We start from the raw sequence: 21,914 nt of genomic DNA on the forward strand, positions 1-21,914 counted from the left end.
GAGAGTGTAGCACTTTGGGCTGGAACACTTGATGGAACAAAAGGACATGCTGCATTCGGACACACCTGGGCAGCTATATATATATATATATATATATATATATATATATATATATATTTAGGGAAGGGTCTTCAGGTTGTTCAGGGTCTCACTCTTAGATCAGACTCACAGTGATCTGCCTGTTTACAGCTTCCCAAGAGCTGGGATTACAGGCGCGTGGCACCGTGCCCAGTCTCAATTGCTGTCTCAGTGTGGCCTTGGAGCAGGGCCGGCACAGCAGGCTGGGATCGAAATCCCAGCCCCTGCCCCTGCTTGAAAGTGCTTCTGCTGAGCTATTTGGCCAGCCCAAAATTGTGTTCTTTTTTCCTTTGGTAGTACAGGGGATTGAACTCAGGACCTTGCATTTGGCAGGCAAGCGCTTATTCTACTGAGCTATCTCCCCAGCACTCGGGATAGCAGCTTTCTGCAAGGGCTGGTAGTTTTTATGCCATCCTCAGCTCATGGGAGCCAGTTGTGCATACACGGTCCTGGCATTGCCCTGGAATCTTGTGATGGACAAGTCCCAGCCAGCTTGGCCATGCCCTGCCTCCAATATCAACACTCCCCAGAGAAAGACTACTCTCAACAGTAGGCTTGGGAAGAGGGCAGGGGCCCTGCTCCTGGTCAGCCTTGGCCCTTTCGGGAGCACGGGTGTTCAGTGGCAGCCTGAGATAAGTACTCCATCCTCCAATCTGTAGGAGGAGGGTGCAAGGGGTGAGGGGCCTGGCACTGGAAGCTTGGGTAGGGTGGACAGTAGCCAAACTCTGCTTAGGTCTGTCCTTATGCCCCAGCTCAGGGTGCATGACCAGGAGGTGGCTTCTTTTGGTTCCTAGAGGGAAAGAGTCCCTAGACAGTATCTGTGGCCTGAAACAGCCTGGACCTGGATAGCAGGCTGCATTCCTCAGGGGACCCATCTCTGAGGCTGTAAAATCTAGGTCTTCAAATCACAGAAGGCTCTGTTCTCTGCCCTCAAATCAACTCCTGAACCTCTGCACTGAGCTACATCCTCAATCCTTTTTACTTTCTTTTGAGACAGTGTCTTCCTAAGTCCCTGAGTTGCCCTGACTGAACTCCAAGTTACATTCCTCCTGCCTCAGCCTCCCAAGTGCTGGGACCACAGAGTGTGCTGCCTGGCCAGGAAGAGCCCTCTGTCCATCTCATTCACTGCTGTATCCAGCTCAAGAACAGCACAGGCAGTCTGTGTGATGTAGGGGAATGCAGCCCGGATGCTTCTCTTCCTGCAGCACTGGGGGATGAACCCAGGGTCTTTGCTCTAAACTACATTCCAGAGCTCTTTCTAATTTTTATTTTGAGACAAGGTTTTGGTAAGTTGCTAAACTGCTCGGGATAGGCAGGACTCAAACCATCTTGTGATTCTCCTGCCCCAGGCTCCCAAAGTGCTGGGATTGTAGGCATGTACCACAACGCACACTGCCACCTTTTCCCTTTTATTTTTTATTTATTTTTAAATTTTTTTATTAATTTTAATGAGAAAGAAATAGCAATGACACAGTTTCAAAACAGGTTAGAAAGACAGTTACAATAATTAATACATTGCATATTGTCTTTGTAGTAGTTATTCAGAAGACAAGATGCGGACATGATTTCTTGTGTAAACACTATTAGTACAAATCTTTCTTTTCATTGAACTAAGAGGAAGTAGCTGTATATCTATCCTAACTATTTTGTATATACATATATATTTTTTCACTACAAAATGGTACTTCATTTATATCCCCCTTTTTGTTTTGTTTTGTCAGAAATGGGTGCTCCTTTGTTGTTAGAGAAGCTATATTAGGAGAAGTCTTTAAAGGACCTTTTCACACTTGATGCCAGTTCAAATATTGTAGGAACTTGAATTCAGCAAAATAACCCAATACCGTCCAATAGTCTATAATAGTAGTGGGTTATCAGTAGAGCTGGCAATTTCAGAAGTTGTTGGGTTTTTTTGTTTTTTGTTTTGGTGGAACCGAGGATTGAACTCAGGCCCTTGCATTTACCAGGGAAGCACTTACCCCACTGAGCCATCTCCGTGGCCCTGTCAGAAGTTGTTGACTTGAGCTTTTTACAGCTCAGCATATTAATATGGCATTACTTACATTTTTAGTTATATAGGTCTTGCTTTAACTTGGTCTTAACTATCCAGCAGAAAAGTATAACCACGAGGTATAAAAAGTAATACCTTTTCCCTTTAAAATCCCACACAAGTAATATTGGAGTTCATTCTCCTTGGAAAAAATGAAAACTTGACTGATTTGACTAACATATCCTTTGACACCCTTCTTCCCTTCCCAGGCCCTCTGGGAATAACCTCAGTAGTTGTGAGCACTGCTATTCCTTTGGGGTGATCCTTCTGGACTCTAGGCTATACATATGCATGGCATACACATGGGTGTTCTTTGACATTAGTTAGAACACACTAAAAAAATAGTAGAAAAAAAGGGCTGAGGAGACAGCTCAGTAGAATAAGCACTTGCCTGGCAAATGCAAGGTACTGAGTTCAATCCCCAGTACTGCAAAAAAAAATAAATAAATAAAAAGTAGAATACACTCTTCCTTTGTTTTTTGAGACAAGATCTCACCACGCAATTCAGGATGGCCTTGAACACATTACGTAGGTTGTTTTGCTTTTTTTTTTTTTTTTGCTATTACGTAGTTTAAACTGGCCTCAAATTCACAGCAATCCTCCTTCCTTGGCCTTCCAATTGCTGGAATTACAGGTATGTGCCACGACACTGGGCTCTGATCACATTATTCTTATTCTGCCTCTTATGCTTTTCACCTAGCAGTCTGGGAGATGAACAAACACTGATTGATGGCATCTCTTGCACCAGGCACTCTTCTACGAGCCGGAGAGAGTTCAGTGAACAACACAGGCAAAACCTGCCCTCCTGGAGCTTAGGTTCAACAATGAACAACAGAAATGAGTAAAACATACAGCATGCTAGGCTGTGATGAGCTCTAGGGAGAAAATTAGAGCAGGGAAAGAGAACAGAAGCTGGGGTTGAAGTGAGATGCTCAGGTTTGGCCTCACAAGAAGCTCTCAGTGGAGAGAGGGAGGGAGGAAAGCCTGGGCCAAGACCCTGTGCAGCACGCTGGAGGGATAGCAAGACAGCTGGCCCGTTCCCGGAGGAGAATGGCTAAGGGGCAAGGAAGCTGGGGATGTGGTCCTTGGCTTTGGTTTCGACTCAGATAGAGCCTTAGGCAGTTCTGAGCAGAGTGACACAGCTGGTTTTACCTTTTACAAGGGCCTCCCGGGCTCCTGCGTTCAGACCTGACCTTAGCGGTGGCACAGTGAGATCCAGCAGTTGGGTTGGGAGGCTGTGGAATGATCCAGATGGTAGACAGTAGGGCCTTGGGTCAGCCTAAGAGTACAGAGGTCAGAAATGGTTGGGTCTTGGATACATAGTGAAGATAGGAAGGCAGGATTTGCAGATCAACTGGCTGTGAGGAGTGAAAAGATGCCAAGGTTTGGGGCTTGAGTGAGTAAAAGTATGGAGTTATCCCCACCCTTGTTACCTAGGTCATTCACCCATTTTATTTGTTCATTTATTAAAGTTTTATTAGTACATGTTTATAGTACATAATGATCACATTCCTCGTGGGAGGTAGTCCCTGTATATAACATATCTTAATTTTTTTTCATTCTCTTTCTCTCCCACTTCTCATCTCTTGGTCCCCTTCCCTTTTGCAAAAAGTTCACTTCCTACTGTCTTTTATTTTGCTATCTATACTTTGAGTTTCTCATATAAGAGAAATCATGCGATATTAAAGCTGCATCGTCACTTGTTTCATTTAACATGGTCTCAAGGTACATTGATTTTTTTTAAGAAAATTACTTATTTTTTTCTTTTTCTTTTTTTTTTAAGGAAAGGTCTGCAGTATGTTCAGGGTCTCACTACTAGATTGGACTCATAGTGATTCTCCTGTTTACACCCTCCCAAGAGCTGGGATTACAGGCATGCACTACCATTCCCAATCTCAATTGCTGTCTCAGCGCTCCCTGGGGGCAGGGCCGGCAGGGCAGGCCCAGGGATCAAACCCGAGCCCCTGTGCCTGCTTGCAGGCGCTTTAATCCACTGAGCTACTTGGCTGGCCCAAGATGCATTCATTTTTGTATGAATTACTATAAATACTACATCTTCTTTATCCAATCATCTGTTTTTTTTTTGTTGGTGGTGGTGGAACCGTGGATTGAACTCAGGCCCTTGCGTTTGCCAGGCAAGTGCTTATTCCACTGAGCCATCTCCCCGGCCCCCTCCAATCATCTGTTGATGGATATAGTAGCAGCTTCAAAGATTTAGCTATTGTGAATTGTTCTGCTACAAACATGGACATGCACAAACACTATAACATCATATCTTTAACTCTTTTGAGACAATACCTAGAAGGAGAATAGCTGGGTCAAATGAAATTTTGAGTTTTAGTTTCTGAACAGTCTCTATAGTGATTTTTATCATTGTTGTATGTTAGGAGCCATGGAAACTGGAAAATTGGTCACATGTGTGAAAGTGGGACCAGGCCTCTGTGCCTAAAGCAGTCAAGCCATCCCCGCCCTGAGATCAGCATCCTGACTGGCTAATGTCAGCTGTTAGTCACTAGGCAACCTTGTGTCATGTGTTACTAAATTTGCAAAAGTATAAATAAATAAATGTCCATATTGTTGCTCAGCTGTTTTGCTAACCAGGTGGACAAGACAACGCCTAATCCAGTTCTTGTCTTCTTGTCTATCTTTTCCTCATTCCTGCTGCTATTTCTTCTTGGATCACACTGAGAGACCAAAGGATCTGTATAGTCCTACTAGTTTACACTCCTGCAACAGTGGAGAAGGATCCCCCCGCCCCCACCTCACCAGCATTTGTTATTGTTTGATTTCTTCATGCCAGCTATTGTTTCTGGGTAAGATGGAATCTCAGTGTTGGTTTTATTTTACATTCCTCTAATGTCCAACAATGTTGAACATTTTAAAATGCATTTATTAGCTACTTCTTCAGTTGCCCATTGTAAAATTGGGTCTTTTAGCTGGGTGTGGTATCACTTGCCTGTAATCCCAGTACTTGGGAGGTTGAGGCAGGAGGATCTTTGTGAGTTCAAGACCAGCCCGGAGGCTACAAAGTGAGCACAAGGCCAGCCTGAACTGTATAGTGAGACCCTGTCTCAAAAAGATAAAAATAAAAAATAAAAAATACAACTGGGTCTTCCAGGCTGGCTCAGCAAGGAAGAGCCAGGTGCACTCCATACTCACAGTTCTTTCCGAGAGCATTAGTGACTGTGAAGGGAGTTTGAGGAAGAGTCAAAACAACCAGGAATGTCAGAGCAGCAAAGATACCAGCTGAAGCACCTGGAGCTTTTGCTGTCCCCACAGTTGGAGTTGCTATCAGCCACCAGGCAGAGGGAAAGGTGATAGTCAGAATCAGCAAAAGATGGAGATGAAGTCTGGGATGCAGACACCCCCTCATGGACTGGTAGATTGGCCAGTTGCTTGTGGTGGCCCGAGCTGTGGGGACCTTTGCAAGAGCCCTGGACTGCAGTGGTTCCATCTGGAAGCCCAGCCTGCACATGAGCAGCCTCCTGAGGCATCACCCTGTTTCTTGCCATGGACACACTGCAGAGGAATGGCTAGAACCTGGGCAAAGCCATGTCCACCCTGTGGTGGGGGCATGACTGTGTCGAGATGTGATAGAGGAATCGTTAGCCTCCAAGGCTATGCTGCTTGAGGAGGCCCTGGAGAAGTACAGGAAGGATTTCAGTGACATTCATCATGACTTTCTGCCATGGAAGTCACTTGGAAGAACAGTCCAGTTCCACTACATGTGCAAGACCAAGGACCAGTACACTCAGCAGAAGAGATTGAAGCCTGCTAAAGCAGACAGCAAACTGAAGTAAGTCTACATCCCCACCTATACCTAGCCAAACCCTAAGCAGATAATTTCTGTGGGTTCAAAACCTGGCATGAGGGGCCAGAGAGATAGCTCAGCTGTATACCCATCTGCCTGGCAAGCACAAGGTCCTGAGTTCAATCCCCAGTACAAAAAAAAAAAAACCTGGCATGAATGGAGCTGGACTCCAGAATGGCCTGACCTGCGAGAGCTGCCACATCACGCATTCTGCCCAGTGGTATGCCTAGGGTCCACCCAACACGCAATGCTGTCTCTGTGCAGCCTGTTGGATCTACTGGAAGAAGTATGGGGGACTGAAGCCCCTAACCCAGCTGGAGGGGGCTGCTCAGGCTCCACAGAGCCACACTCAAGAGGTCATTTGTCTAGATCTGAAGTCCAAGTCTCTCTCTCATCTATACATTCAGTGCCAACTGAGCCAAGCGACTGGCCTAGAACAGGCTGACATTCCTACTCCAGACCACAGAGCTGACCTGGCTTTCCCAGCAGATGTGCAGGCACCTGCTGCAGCCAAGGAGCGCAGCCTGGTGGTCCTACGCCCCCATCATGGCCAATGCCATCAAGGCAGAGTGCTCAATCTGCCTTCCAACAGCTGCCAAGACACCACTGAAGATTCACCCTCTGGTATGGCTGCCCCTAGCAATGACTGCCAAGGATCGGGTGGCTCAGGCACCTCTGAAATAAAAACCACCTAAGGGCACCAAGACACCAATCAGCTGACTCAGCACCAGAGCCCAGGAGGCATCATGGTGAAGCAGGTCTATGAGACCATGGCAGGGGCAGGGCCCTGCCACCGGAAGGCTGCTGGCCTCAGGGGGTCTGCTTAGGCTCACAGCCAGGAGAAACTAAATCCTGCAGATGCCCCAATCCTGTGATGTTTGTGGCCACAATGATACCAGGGCCTTATGGAAGGCTCTCACTTGGGAGATGCAGCAGGCTTCCCAGAGGCCCAACCTTCCTCTGAAGGTGAGACCAGTGCTGATGGCAGTGTGGCTCCTGGTCCCTCTGTCCACATCCTCACATCCAGCCAACATCCATGAGCCCATTGTCCTGGAGGGCTAAACTTCAAGGGCTGGGGATTGCGGTGGAGCCCAGGGGGCACACCTCACTCCTGGGGGCTGGTTGCCCTTGGCCTTAGCACCTGGGGACTGGAGCCATGCTTGCTTCTCCTGGGTGTGGCCAGGCAGCCCACGGAGCTCATCCTCAGGGCTCCTTCCACACTTGTCTTGAACATTTTCAGGGCCAGGCTTCCCTTTGTGAAAGGGGACAGGGGAGGTGAACAGTGACAGCTCTCAGATGATGGCACCTGGCTTTGTTTTCTAACTGGGGGTTTCTCTTCCTGTCTGGTGTCCAGATGTTGCTGATTGGTATTTGAGGCCCCTGAGCTGGCATTAGCCCTGGCCTGTGCTAGCTCTTTCTCTTCTCCCCTTCCCCCCTCTGCCTTTTGTATGCCAATACTAAGAAATAAATATTTTTTGCCTGTTGTTTTCATACAGGTTTTTTTTCTTTATTTTGTTAGGTACCAGGGATTGAACCCAGGAACTTGTTCTTCTTAGGCAGACACTTACACCTCTGAGCTATCTCTCTGGTCTTGTCCATTTTTTACAAAATGAATCTTATATTTTGGGGATCTAATTTTTTTTTAGTTCTTTATATATTCCAGATAGTCATACTCCGTGAGAAATAGCTGGCAAATCTCCTGTTCTGTAGATCGTCTTCTCACTCTGTTGGTTTTATCCTTTTCTGTGCAGAAGATTTTTAATTTGATGCAATCTCATTTATTGACTCTCAATGGTATTTCTTGTGCAACTGGGATTCTGTTCAGAAAGCCCTTGCCTGTGTCCTCAAGAGTTTTACCTATTTTATCTTCCAGCAGATTCAGCACTTCTATTTTAATATCTAGGTCTCTGATCTATTTTAATTTTATTTTAGTACAGTACATGGGGAGAGATATGGGTCTACCTTCACTCTTCCACATGTGTATAGTTCAGTTTTCTCAACACCATTTATTTATCTATTTATTTTATAAGCAACGTTGTGCCAGACAACATGTAGAATTTCCTCATTAAATATATACTCAATGACTAGAATTCTCTACATGAAGGGACTATGCAAAAACATACAAATATTTCAAATGGTTTTTTCTTAAACCTTCGTAATTTTTCAGTATACATTTTTAAAGCTTAATACAGTTACAAAATGACAGTGTGACAGTCTTATGCAGAATGAAATCAATTGGTGCTCTGAAAATTATCATACTTCAAAGACTCAGAGTAAAGATATCAAGAAAAAACCCTCAAGCTTATACACACATCTTCAGGTGCTAAGTGGGCACAGGCACAATACTTGATCTCATGAAGAACTTAGCACAAATCCTTCTAGGAGATTCCCTTGTGCAGGACAGAGAACACTTTGATTTGATGAGAAATCAGTGTTTCTTAAAACCATTTTTCTACCCTAAAATCAGATGTACTAAAAAAAAAAAGAAGCACTATTTACATTCTGTGCCACTCTTTCATTAAAGTGTAGCTGAGATCTACCAGCCAGGAATCAATAGCAATGTATTCAACCTAAAGTATAAATATCATACACACCGGGACTTTTCAACACTGTTTATTAAAGAGGCTGTCTTTCCTTCTATTTTGGCTCCTTTGTCAAAGATCAGATAGCTAAAGGTGCCTGAGGTTGTTCCTGTAGCCTCTATTCTACTCAGTTGTTCTGCTGCATGTCTGCTCTTTTGCCAGCAACAGGAGGGAGCCAAAGGTTATATGTGAAATGCTATAGGGCATCTAGGTGGTGATGTCAAGAAGGCATTCATTAGGCAAGCCTGGAGTCCACGATGGAAGGCCTGACTATAGGCAAGAATAAGGGAGTGTTCCAGTCTACACAAGCAAGAACTGTGTCCTGTGTGTATTTAAAGTCATGAGTCTGGTGACATCACTAGAGAACATTGGGAAAGAAAAAGAGATCTGAGAACAGTCCTGAGGTGCCCCATCATCTAGGAGTCAAGAGACAATAAGGTGTCACCAAAGAAACTGTGATCAGTGAGGCAGGAGAAAAGTCAGGAGTATCCATTGCCCTGAAGGAGCAGGGAGAAGTCAACTTTACCCACTGTGGAGATGAGACATGTGCGGTAGGCTGGAGAAAACTGATGGCTGGATTTGCACCAGGAAAGTTGTGCATGATCCTATGAACACCTTTAGTGGAGATGGGCTGAAAGCCTGATTGAAGTATGCAGAAGACGGCTGGATGGGGCAGGGGCCATAGCTTACTGGCATAAGTGCTTGCCTGGCAAGTACAAGGTCCTGAGTTTGATTCCTGGCATCAGAAAGAAAGAAGGAAGAAGGAAGAAGGAAGAAGGAAGAAGGAAGAAGGAGAAGAAGGAGAAGAAGGAGAAGAAGGAGAAGAAGGAGAAGAAGGAGAAGAAGAAGAAGAAGAAGAAGAAGAAGAAGAAGAAGAAGAAGAAGAAGAAGAAGAAGAAGAAGAAGAAGAAGAAGAAGAAGAAGAAGAAGACAACGACGACGACGACGACGATGATGGTTGGAGGAGAAAGACAAGAAGCAGCAGGTGTGACTCACTCTTCTGAACAGAAAAAAAAGGAAGGAGGCAGGCATAGTGGCAGCACTCAGGAAATAGAGGCAGGAGGATTCTTGTGAGTTCAAGGCCAGTCTGAACAACATAGCAAGACCGTAACTCCAATAAAGGGGAAAGAGTGACCACAATGAATATGATCATTAGGTACTGCAAACATGTACTAATGAAAACTTAAAAAGGAAAAAGGAAAGAGGAGAGAGAAGGGATAATAGAAAGACCCATTTTTCTTTTTCTTCAACTGGAGAAAAAGTACCATATTTGTGTTCTAATAGAAAAGATCCAGAAGATAGGGAAATTGGTGACACCGGAGAAAGGGGATGTCGTAGTCCATTCAGGCTGCTATAACAATACCTTACCCTGGGTAATTTATAGATAACAGAAGTTGAAGTCTCACCGAACTGAAGACAAAGTATAAGATCAAGGTGCCAGCATCTCTGTGTCCGGTGAGGGCCTGTTTCTCATAGATAAAAGCTTCTACGTGTCCTCACATGGCAGAAGGGGCCAGAGGCACTAGAGTGCTCCCCTCAATATCTGTCATAATGTCTCAAATCCCACTCATGAGGGCTCTTCCCTCATGACTTAATTACTTCCTAAAGGGCCCACCTCCTCATAGGATGAGTAGTGTGTTTCAACACATGAGTTGGGATGGACACATTCAAACCATAGCAGGGTAACTGCTGTAGTGAGGCCTTTGGGTAGGTGAGAAGAAGGGGATGGAATGCAAAACTGGATCATGGACAGTTCATTATAATAACAAGACTTTAGAAAAAACCCAGTATAAAATCTTCAATGCAGTAGCCTCCTGGAAAACAACGGCCCAGCCTCTGCTTCACAAGTTAGAGGAAGAAAGTTTACTTCAGCTCACAGCATGTAGAGGTTTCAGTTCATAGTCAGCTGCTTCCAAGGCAGAGTGGCATGGCAGAGAAGCAGTTCATGGTGTGGCAGGCAGAAGCAGCAAGCATGAGCCTTCCTTTCCCTTTTATGCCATCCAAAGTACATACAGCCCTTCTGGGTGGTGCCACCCACAGCCAGGGTGGCCTTCCCATTATCCACACCCAGAACTGCTAAACCAATCAGTAGGCTCATTTAGTACCACACATCCTTAATCCCAGGGTAACGTGCCCAAGATCCAGCCAGCCTGAAAAACCACACCTATGAGTCAATTGGGCTTTGGGGGACATCCAGATGCAAGCCATAACACAGCCATTCCTCATGGGCAGCCTCCTCCCACCTGGTCACACCTATACACCGGCTCTGAATCCTAAAGGCCAGATCCCGTGCAGAGGGAGGCTTGTGGGTCCTCGTCTGGATTCTGTGCTGCCATCCCTGCAATGTGGAATCGAATTTCCATCTTGGTAATGAAGCTTCATCAACCTGCCAGCTTACTCATCTTTCATTCATAAGTATGAATAATTTGCATATGTATGTTTGGTCTGTTTTGTTCCTTTGGACAATGATTGGTCCCCAGGAGTGCTGAGAAGCAAAAATTTTTTTATTTATTTTTTAATTTTATTGAGAAACAAATATGAATGAGACAGTTTCAAGGCTGATTAATAGGACAGTTTCGATAATCAATATATTGTACATTGTTATCTTCTTAGCGGTTATCCATAGTACAAGAAGCAGACAGGATATCCTGTCCAAACATTATTAGTACACCTTTTCTTCTCATTGAATTAAGCGAAAGTAGCTGTATATGTATCCTATTTTGTATATATAAATACAAAATGATCTTTCCTTTGTATCCTCCTTTTTTTGTTTAGTCCTGTCAGAGGTGAGTATTCTATTGGCATCTAAATACTATAGGTGTTTGAATTCAGCAAAAAAAAATCCAACACTGTCTAGCAGCCTATAATATTAGTGGGTTATCCTCAGAAATTATTGACTTAAGCCTTTTACAGCTCATCATATTAATATGGCTTTACTTTATATACCTCATTTTTATACTTTTCTGCTGGATGGTTAAGACCAAGATAAAGTAAGACCTATATAACAAGAAATGTAACTTTTGTATCTGATAAGGTCAGTCAAGTACCCTCAGGATTTATCCTGTAGCCCTGTACTGCACTTTGTAGATCCTTTGTCAGTGTCAGCCATGTGGATGAGTCACAGCCATTGCTTGACCAGTGTGCTCTCTGTGAAAACCTGTGAAGAGAATGTTTTCTCTCCATGTGACTCTCCCCAGGCAAACTATACATCATTGATCATATTCCTCTGTGGCTCCATAATCTTCTTGATCAGAAAATTTGGAGAACAACTGAGTTACATGATGTTACAGTACAGGTTTTCCTATGTCCCGAGTCTTTACTGACCTTGAAAGGCTAGGGCCAAAACGTTGGCTGATCTTGCAGCCCTTCCTTTTCTCCAATTTTGATCTGCTAACTTAGGTTGTTAACCCTCCAGAAGAGAAGCTTATTATTAACCTGCAATATATGCAGTTCGGTTTGCCCTATCTGTCTAGATACCAAACATCTTTGGCATATCATGGAACAGGTATTTTCCATCAAACACTGATATGTTGAACTTTAAGTCCTTACGAAATATGAAGGAAAAATAATTTTAAAAAACTAGAAATAAATATTTACATATTTTTACAAAGAAATTTAGAAATCTAACCATATACAGAATTATAACAGGACAGACCTGTGACCTTTTTTTCTTATTCTTGTGTCTTTTTTTCTCATTACCCTTTTTTTAAAGAAAAAAATAAAAATAAAACAATAAAACCCTTTACTTGAGAGACAGTATGGCAATAATTGGTATGTCATGACAAGAAGTACATATTTAGAACACCAGGATGGCAGACACTCCAAGCGTGACCCCCTCTATTACACATTGCCATCCTGAGAAGCAAATGTTATAGGAGCACAGGAGGAGATGCCCAAGGAAGTGGCCTTAACATTTAATTATCCTTTGAAACGAGCCAGGAAGGAGGCTGGTGAGATAGCTCAGAGGTCTAAATTGCCTGCCTAGGCAAGCTTAGGCAGAGGCAGGGGACCGTGGTTCAATCCCCAGCAGCACATGCTGGCCCAGCCCTGTCCTCAGTGTGGGCTAAGCTGGTCAAGAAACATGCCTGGAAGTGCAAAACCTGCCTGGCTGCCTGGCCCAAGCAGGTGGGTCCTATCTGTCTTTGGAAAGAACTCATCCTCCCTGTGGAACTTGATGAATAAAACCATGTTGAGCTCTTGCATCCACAAGGATTCCAAAAACTCAAGCATCTGGCAGAGAGGAAACAAATCAAATGACTATTCTTCCCAGACCACTTTTGCCAGACAGGTTGCCATGGGGGTCCTAGGCACAGAACTCCTCACGACACTAGCTGGCTGACTGGAACAGGTAGCCAGGCTGAAGTAGCTTCTGCTTGACCCTTAAGGGAGCAGCCAACTTGCCTGCCAAGTGGTCCGGAGCCGTAGGCATCAGGGTGTTAGGGTACCCGGGGACCCTTAAGGGAGCAGCCAACTTGCCTGCCAAGTGGTCCGGAGCCGTAGGCATCAGGGTGTTAGGGTACCCAGCAGGCAGTTGACCTCGACCCTTCCATTGGCCTGCAAAGCCACACAGGACCATTTTTCTTGAAGGTATTGGCAGCCAGTAGCACACATGCCAGACATGGCATGCAAATCCACTAGCAATGGCACCGGGACCAGCCATGTTGCTATGTTCTTTCCCTGTTTTTGGGCAGTGGACAGACTGACCTAAAGACAGGTTAGGTCTCCTCATCCTCGCCACCAACCTGCACCAACCCCCAGGAATTCCCAGGGGTGTGCTCTTACCAAACTGGTTGTGAGGGGCCAACCATGCCTGTGTTAGCTGATAGATGAAAATAGAAAGGAGGTGGCTTCCCCAAGACCACTGATGCTTTGAGGGTTTGTTTGATTGATCGGGTTTCTTTTATTTTTTTTTTAATTTTATTTACTTATTTATTTTGTTTGCAGTACTGGGGATTAAAGTCAGGACCTTGGGCTTGGCAGGCAAGTGCTTATTCTACTGAGCTATCTCCTCAGCCCCTGTTTGATTGTTTGTGAGGCAGGGTCTTGCTATACAGCCCAGGCGGGCCTTGAACTCACTATACAGCCCAGGCTGGCCTAAAACTTCTGGCAATTTGCCTGTCTCTGCCTCCCAAGTGCTGGGATTACAGATGTGCGCCACCGCACCTGGCACCACTGATGGTTTCCACTGAGCCCTCACTACATTCTGCCCATTTCAAGTGATAATAGCCCAGTGCAATGGCACACATCTGTAGTCCCAACACTTGGGAGGCTGAGGCAGGAAGATCACTGTGAGTGTGAGGCCAGCCTAGCTACATAGTGGGTTCAAGACAGGCCTGAATTGTATAGTAAGACCCTGTCTCAAAAAAAAAAAAAAAAACCCAACAAAACTAATTAATAAATAAAAAGTGAGAATAATTGTAGTGCATTGTTAACTGGTGGTCAACTTGTTATATCCAGCTGAATTGAAGTAGTGTGGTGCTGGGTGTGGGAGGCCCACCTGAGGGTTTTTGCCAGCAGCATAAAGGCAGAACATGAGAAGCTTTTGAGAGGGTGTTGGGAAAGCTGGTTGGAGAAGCTGTTGAAAGCTGCTGGTTCTCCTGGGCTTTTCTGCTGGGTGGGTCATGCTGGCTTTCCTGATGAACTTGGCTGTTCTTGTCACTGGAGGAGCTTGGGACATTATCACTGAGAATGGCTGCTGTTCACTTTGGGGAGCTCTGGTCCTCATCCTGAGCATCACTTCTTGGCTCCAGAGGGAAAGGTGGTGCACTGCTCCACCTCATGGAGGAGCTGGTCAAGTTGGCTTTCCTGATGGGAACCCAGCTTTCCTCATCATCAGAGGAACTCAGGACCTCACGGTGATGCTGAGGGCGGCTGGGGTGCTTTGCGGAGAGCTCAGAGCTCTGGTTCTGACCTTGAGCGTCGCTTCCTGGCTCCAGTGCAGATCCGTCACCTGTTAGCACAGATCCTTCATCCTTCTGGCACAGACTTTCTAGCTTCCACCACTGACCTTTGGGCCTTCCCAGCACAGATCGATGAAGTAGGCCTGCCTGAGACTTTGTCATAGGCTCTAGGCCTCCAGTTGGATTCATGGGAAGCATTATTATGAGCTCTCAGTTTTCAGCTGGATTCATGCAGGATATTAGGATCCAGGTCTTCATCTACATTCTTTGGTCCTTTAGTGTGTGAACAAATTTCCTGAAGTCTTGTATATGATTCTTTGGGCAATTCATTATAAAATAATAATCTTATAAAATGTGTGCTATATTGTATTGTTTCCCCTGCAGAAACCTCTAACCACAACAACAATGTTCAAGTGAACTCAGCCTACACAAGGGCCACTACACAAAACTAATAGCACCAGCCATGAGGCCTCAGGTTCCTTGGCAAAGTGTGACAAGGTAGAGGACCATCTGCCCTCATTTATTTCACAAAAGAATCAGGTGGGCTCAAAGGGATGCCTCCAGAAAACCAGCAGCACTGACTATGCCAACAGGAAAAGGTCCCCATGGCCACTGTCCTGTCCCTACCAGGCTCCCCACCATCAGAGCCACTCCTGGGTAAGGTATGGAAGGCCTCTAGCATAAGGCAAGGCTTCAGTGTGTCAGCCCCTGGCTGGTCAACTGACTGTTGAGCCTGCTGGTCAGGGTTGTAGCCTCCCTCCAGGACACACTAGCTGCACAATTTTGGGCAAGTCTCTTAATCTTTTTGGCTGGCTCAGAATGCCTTCAGGGCATATTTGGCTGGCTGGAGCTGTGGGGATCGAACAACAGCAACCTGAGGCTGACAGCTTTGCTGAAACAGCCAAGTCTCTTAATCTTTTAATTTCTCTGTGCCTCAGTTTCCTCATCTGTAAAATGGGGTTAATAATAGATCCTATTTATGAAGTTAGTCTGAGGATTTAAGAAAATCATACATGTAAACTCAGATTAGCAGCTAACACACAGGAAGTGCTCAGGGGTACTAGCTGGTGTCAGGGTCAAGGGTCAGATTGTGAATGCCAGGCTAAGAAACAAAGTGAGTCAAGCCTTTGTACTTCCTTTTACCCTGGACCACTTTAGAGGGGATGAACCAACCTTTAGTGCTGTGGGCTCAGCCCTGCCCCAGACTCTAGACTGCTGCCCAACACTGTTGGCTGGCCAAGACCTCAGGGCCCAGATGCCATGGCTGGGCACCCTCTTGCCCCTGAGATCCAACTGCCCACCCACTCCATCATGCCTCAGTTCTGCTTGCTGGATATTTGCCTTTGCCCCTGTATTCCTGTTCAGGACCTTTAATCTAGGTGAAGAATTGAGACATAAGGAGTTTGAGAGCCCTTTGGGAAGTATATGTACAATGATAGGTTGGGTGTCTAGATTCTGGGGCTGCTAGGAAGGGGAAAGCAATTGGGATTCGGCAAGCAGAGCCACCAGAGGAAGCAGGGCTGGGATGGGAGCATTTGTATGCATGGCAGGCAGTAGAAGGGAAAAATCTGAGTCTGGTCACCTCCTTAGACCCTCAGCCCCCCATAACCCTCTTTATAATCTAGTCCCAGTTCCCCATGCCTGTCTGTCCTGTCCCACAGCAATGACCTGGACTGCACCTATCTGCAGAGATAGTAATGCCTGTTGATGCTGAGGACAGCGGCACCATGGCTGGATAGAGAGGTGGCATACTGATGTCCTTTGCTGATAGGAAACCAGGGGAAACACTACTGAGGAAGCCCGTGAAATGAACATGAGGCTGGATTTTTTTTTTTTTTTTTGGACCGGGGATTGAACTCAGGACCCTGCGCTTGATGAGGCTGGATTTTAAAAGCCAACATCATTAGCACTGAAAGGTGATTGATTCCTTGGTTCTTGGAAATTTTCCAAGAAGAACAAGATCACAAACCCTAACCATCAAGCTCAACTTGGTGTGAATCACATCACTCCTTCAGCCCTTTGGAGACCTTTTGTGGGCCAGTTTGCCACTCCTATCTTAGATTTAGCCACTTGTAGCCTAAAAAAGTGGCAGCTTGCTATGCATGGTGACACCCACCTGTAATCCCAGCACTCTGGGTAGCTGAGGCAGGAGGATCACAAATTCAACCCCTGCCTGTAGCAATTTAGTGAGACCTTATAGTAGTGCTTCTCAAACTATGTGTGATAAAAAGCTAGTGGTTTTTTGAAAATTTCCAATCTCTCATGGACAGATACCTCTATAAAATAAAAATAATCACAAAAGAAACTAATGACATGCTTGAATACCCCACAATATCAAATTTGTATAAACATTGCTAAACTCTTGATTTCTTACCTCATCAGACAGGGGTCAATCTAGCCCACACCATCCTAGACCTCTCTGGACTGTATCTCCCTAGGAAATGCTGGCCCTGAGGTGCTATCCATCCTCGCCAAGGCCATGATGGGAGGATAGGGTCTGGTACATTGCTAACTCTTGGAGCTTACGACAATACTGTGTGTCGGGCAGAAGGGTGAGAGGCAGTTCCATGCACTGGTCAGGAGCCCAGGCTTAGAAGACATTCCATTTGGGGTTTGGAATGCCAGCATGGCCATCAGTAGCTATGTAACATGGGTAAGTTATTTGCCAGAGGGCCTGTTGCATCATCTGTATAATGAGAATAACACTAGTAGCAGTCTCACAGGGCCACCAGGAGAGTCATGCTTGGAGCTGTCTTACAGTAGTAGGAGTTCCATGGCCGGTCTTTACATTCCAGTTCTGCCCACATCCATTATGTAATCTTAACCTCCACTCTGCCCTAGGCATTCCCAAGGGAAAGGTACCACCTAGGTGGGAAAATAAGACTAGGCAATCTTAGTTGGGCATAGCGGTGCACATGGACAACCCCAGCACTGTGGGGGGCAGAGGTGGGAGGATCGTGAGTTTGAGCCCACCCTGAGCAATTTAGTGACTTAGCCAGACCTTGCTTCAAAATACAAAGTAAAAAAGAGGTTGTGGAGGTAGCTCAGTGCAGAGGCCCTGGGTTCAATCCCCAGTATGAGAAAAACAATTAGGTAATTTCTCCATGCTAGACTTGGAGCCAGAAACTCTGGGTCACAACCAGCCAGAATCCTTGGGTAGAGTAAAAACCATTGGCATTGGAGCCAAAGCAACCCCATCTGACTAGCTGCTCCCCCATATAGCATTATACATTCTCCAGTCAGTACCCCAGTTATCTTCTCTGTAAAATGGACAGATGTTGTGAGCCAGTTGACTCCAAAACTGGGGTGGGTATATGAAGAAAATAGGACTTTGTACTTAAATATTTGATAACAAAAATATAAAATAAATTCAACTGTAGGGTTGGAGCTGTAGCTTAGTGGTACAACCCTTGCCAGGCATGTGCAAGGTGGTGAGTTGATCCTCAGCACCACGCACACACAAAGAAACAACATCCAGGGGTTGACATTGGCAGCTGCGTAGTTCGTTTATAAGATGGCCACTGACAGACATCCTGAAGGAGAAACAGGAATCTTACCACACAAGTCTGATGGTGGTTCCTGGTCTCTTTAATTTGATTTTTTCAGACTATTCCTCAATTCTGTAATTTCAGTGTTGTATTGTGAATCTACAAATTATATCATCTGGTTTTAATCCTTCCCAAATGGAAAAGTGGCTTTAAAATCTTCCTACAAAGAAACCAGAGCCTGAATGAAGATAGTAGGAAGAATATGAATACAAGTGGGCAACAAGAAAATGGCAGAAGGCCAGGCATGGTGGCTCACACCCTCATACTCGGAAGGCTGAGGCCGGAGGATCCCTGTGCCTTCAAGGCCAGCCTGAATTGCTTAGCAAGACCCTGTCTCAAGAAAAAAAGAAAGTGGCAGAACATGGTCATGTCCCATTCCGACTCTGAGCACTTAGCCCCACCACACAGGAAAAATAATGAACAAATTGGTTCAGGTAAGGAATCAGCTTCAAATTAAAAACAAAATATCAAGCAAGCTAAGTAGAGTATGATTCATATCCACTGCCATCAATAATAAACTCACTTTAATTTGCCTTGAGAGATGAGCTAATAACTGTTTGAAGCCATCAAAGTAGTAGCTAAATCTTTACAATCTAAACACCCAGAAAATGGATGCTTAACTAATCAAATGGCAGTAGGCATTGAGCTGAAGGTTTCTTTTGTGTGGCACTTGTGACACATGTCTGCAAATTCTTTGATAGTCCCACTTTTGAGAGGAGGAGTCTCTGTTCCTTCCTTCAATACAAGGGGCCATCAGAGCATGGCAGAAGAAATGTTACCCAATGTCACAGCCTAGTCATAAACCATGTGGAGGGGCTGGTGAGATGGCTCAGTGGTCTAAAGCACCTACTTAGAACAAGCTTAGCAAAGCACAGGGAACACGGTTCAATCCCCAGCACCATATGCCAGCCAGCCATGACCCCTGGTGGGCTGAGCTGGACACACACACACACATACACACAAAATAAAATAAAATAAAAATAAAAATAAAAATAAAAATAAAGATAAACCATGTGGAGAGAACACCTAGAAGTGTTCTGCCCAGCAGCCTCAGCAAGGGTCCCAGTCAACGGGCCCTTTTCAAGTGGGAGATAGGAGAGGAAAGACATTTCCACAAAACTGCCCATTTATGGTTTAGATCTAAGAATGTCCCCCCACAGTCACACAGGGTCAGAGCTGAGGTGTGTGGAAGGTGATTGGGTCATGGGGGTCACGTGCTCAGCAGTGGCTTAATCCTCAGGGAATGCACAGCTAAATGCACTGAGGAGGCGGGGCCTGGTCAGAAGGGGCGGCCTCTGTGGGCATGGCCAGGAAGGGCGCATCTGCCTCCCCAGCTTCTGCTTTCACTCTCAGCTTCCTGCCCATCACGCGCTGAGCACCTTCTCCTTTGCCCTGCCCCTTTACCAGGCCATTCTGCTTCTTGTGTCTTAGAGCCAGCCAGCCATAGACTGAATTCGTGAGCCCAAATAAATCTCTCCTCCTATAAATCATGGGGGTCTGATACAGTGTCCAGTGAGAGGAAGAGCCAACCAAGACACACTCCCAAACTGTCAAGTGACTCCCCAGTGTCATGTCTTTCCTGCCAACGCGCCAGACACCATGGATCAGATGCAAGACAGCTCCATGTGCCCCGCGTCAATGTCTTATCTCCCGAGTCCGTGAGCACCACAGAGTGGCTAGTTTTCACTGCTGAATTTTGGGTTGGCTTGTTCCACAGCACTAGGAACTTGAGAGACAATGACAAGCAAGGGTCACAAAGAGGCCTTCTGGGTGCTGTGATAGTCCATTCTTCATCTGAGTGCTGGTAGCACAGGTGTGTTCCTTTTGTACAAATCTGTCAAGCTATACTCTTCAGATTTCTATACTTTTTTTTTTTTTTTTACGGAACTAGGGATTGAACTCAGGCCCTTGTGCTTGCCAGGGAAGCGCTTATTCCACTGAGCCATCTCCTGGGCCCCTCTATACTTTTTTGTATGTATGTCATCATTTTTAAAGCTCACATTTTAAAAGCCAAGGAATTCAAAACATAAAGACCAATCTCTACTATTTTTTCCACAATGTTTAAAATCATGCTAGGACTGGGGATAGAGCTCAGTGGTAGAGCATTTGCTGAGCATGTGTGTGAGGCCCTGGTTTCCAGCACCACACACAAAAAAATTGTGTTATTTTTCAACGTGGGATTTGCTTAGAGCTCACTGAATGCAAAGATATATGCCTAGAAGCCACACTTGAAATCTGGTGTTTAGTAACAAAAACAAGAGTTCACAGATTCCTTTGAAGAAACACTTGTTTTTTTAAACACTTAACATAGTCAAAACAATCCATATGCAACAATACAGTGAAAACTAAACTGTATCCCTTTGTCAGAAAAGGCACCTAGAAAATGTCAAAGATTTGAACAAACAGGATTGAGATAAATGATATAGTGTAGGAAGTTTTCTGTATCCTTGGGTAAAACATTTCTAACATTTTCAGCTTTGTATTTGCTAAATTTTATTTCAATAATGAAATACTCAAAGAACTATTTTTGTAGGCTACTAGCAGAAAACTATAAAGGAGAAGATGTATTTTGATCAGCAAATAAGTATTTTTTTAATATAGAAAAAATGAAAATACAGTTTTTTTAATACTAATGAAATGCTACTCTGACAGGAATTTTTTAAGGGGGATAGATTTCAAGATGAGTTTACTGGGGCCGGGGAGACAGCTCAATAGAATAAGTGCTTCCCTGGCAAGCACAAGGATCTGAGTTCAATCCCCGGTTCCACCAAAAAAAAAAAAAAAAAAAAAAAAAAAAAAAAAAAAAAAAAAAAAAAAAAGATGAGTTTACTGAGACAGTTGGCAAGCTAGTTTAGCAAAAAAATAGTGAAAGCTGAAATGTTCAAAGCGCTATAGCATTCATTACTATGGGTTAAAAGCAAGACTTTTGATAGACAGTCAAGCCTTTAAAACATTACATTTTACTTTGACTAACTCTATATGTTAATATCTGTAGTCTCAGCAACTACATTGAGGACAGCAATGTACAGTGCAAAAATCACAGTTGAATGCCTCTCATCTTGTTCTTCTAAATGTGTACTGTTTCTAATGCCTTATCAATTATTATACTCTCTTTAAAATAAACTAAAAAATAAGGACAAGAAAAAACTAAGGGGGCCAGAGAGATAGCTCAGAGGCACAAGCACCTACCTGGCAAGCACAAGGACCTGAGTTCAATCCCCGGGCCCACATGCTGTGTAGTCTCCAGCCAGGCCCCGGTATGGTGGTACATGCCTGTAGTCGCAGCACTGGGGAGGTTGAGCCAGTAGGATTTCTGTGAGTTCGAGACGAGCCTGGGGGCTACAAAAGTGAACACAAGGCCAGGCTGAACTGCATAGAGAGACCCTGTTTCAAGAAAAAAAAAAAAGAAAGAAAAAAAATTAAGGTTTATTGAAAGCAAGCATTAATGTTTAATTATTTGACCAATCTTGCATACCTATATCTGTATGAGCAACAGATTTGACAATAGAAATACATAACAATGTTTGTTAATTTTTTTATTCTTATTTTGAAATTCTGTACCATATGTGTTGTTGTATGATACTGTTTCTTTTTGTTTTTTAAAATGTATTTAGTTGTTACAGGGTCTCACTACATAGCTTGGACTTGTGGTGATGCTCCTGCTTTCAGCCTCCCCAGCACTGGGATTACAGGCATGTGCCACCACGCCTAGACTCTGGCCTGCTCAGCTCGCTCTGGGGGTGGGGCAGGTGCAGCACAGGGTGCCAGGGATCGAACAGTGGTCCCTGGGTTTGCCTAAGCTTGCCTAGGCTTGCCTAAGCAGGTGCTTTAGTCTGCTGAGCCATCTCACCATCCCCCTCTGCTTCTATCTCTGCTTTTGCATTCACTCTTTAAAATAAAATAGGGCTGGGGAGATAGCTCAGTAGAATAAGCACCTGCCTAGCAAGT

The 21,914-nt window shown here is 44.8% G+C and overlaps 1 pseudogene; it reads left to right on the forward strand.

Moving 5' to 3' along the window:
• The window catches only part of LOC101560050, a 61,763-nt pseudogene extending 54,765 nt beyond the window's left edge, over positions 1-6,998 (forward strand).
• The last annotated feature ends 14,916 nt before the right edge of the window (positions 6,999-21,914 follow it).

This window comes from Octodon degus, unplaced genomic scaffold, assembly GCF_000260255.1.
Source record: "Octodon degus isolate 3935 unplaced genomic scaffold, OctDeg1.0 scaffold00236, whole genome shotgun sequence".
In the NCBI taxonomy this organism is placed as follows: Eukaryota; Metazoa; Chordata; class Mammalia; order Rodentia; family Octodontidae; genus Octodon; species Octodon degus.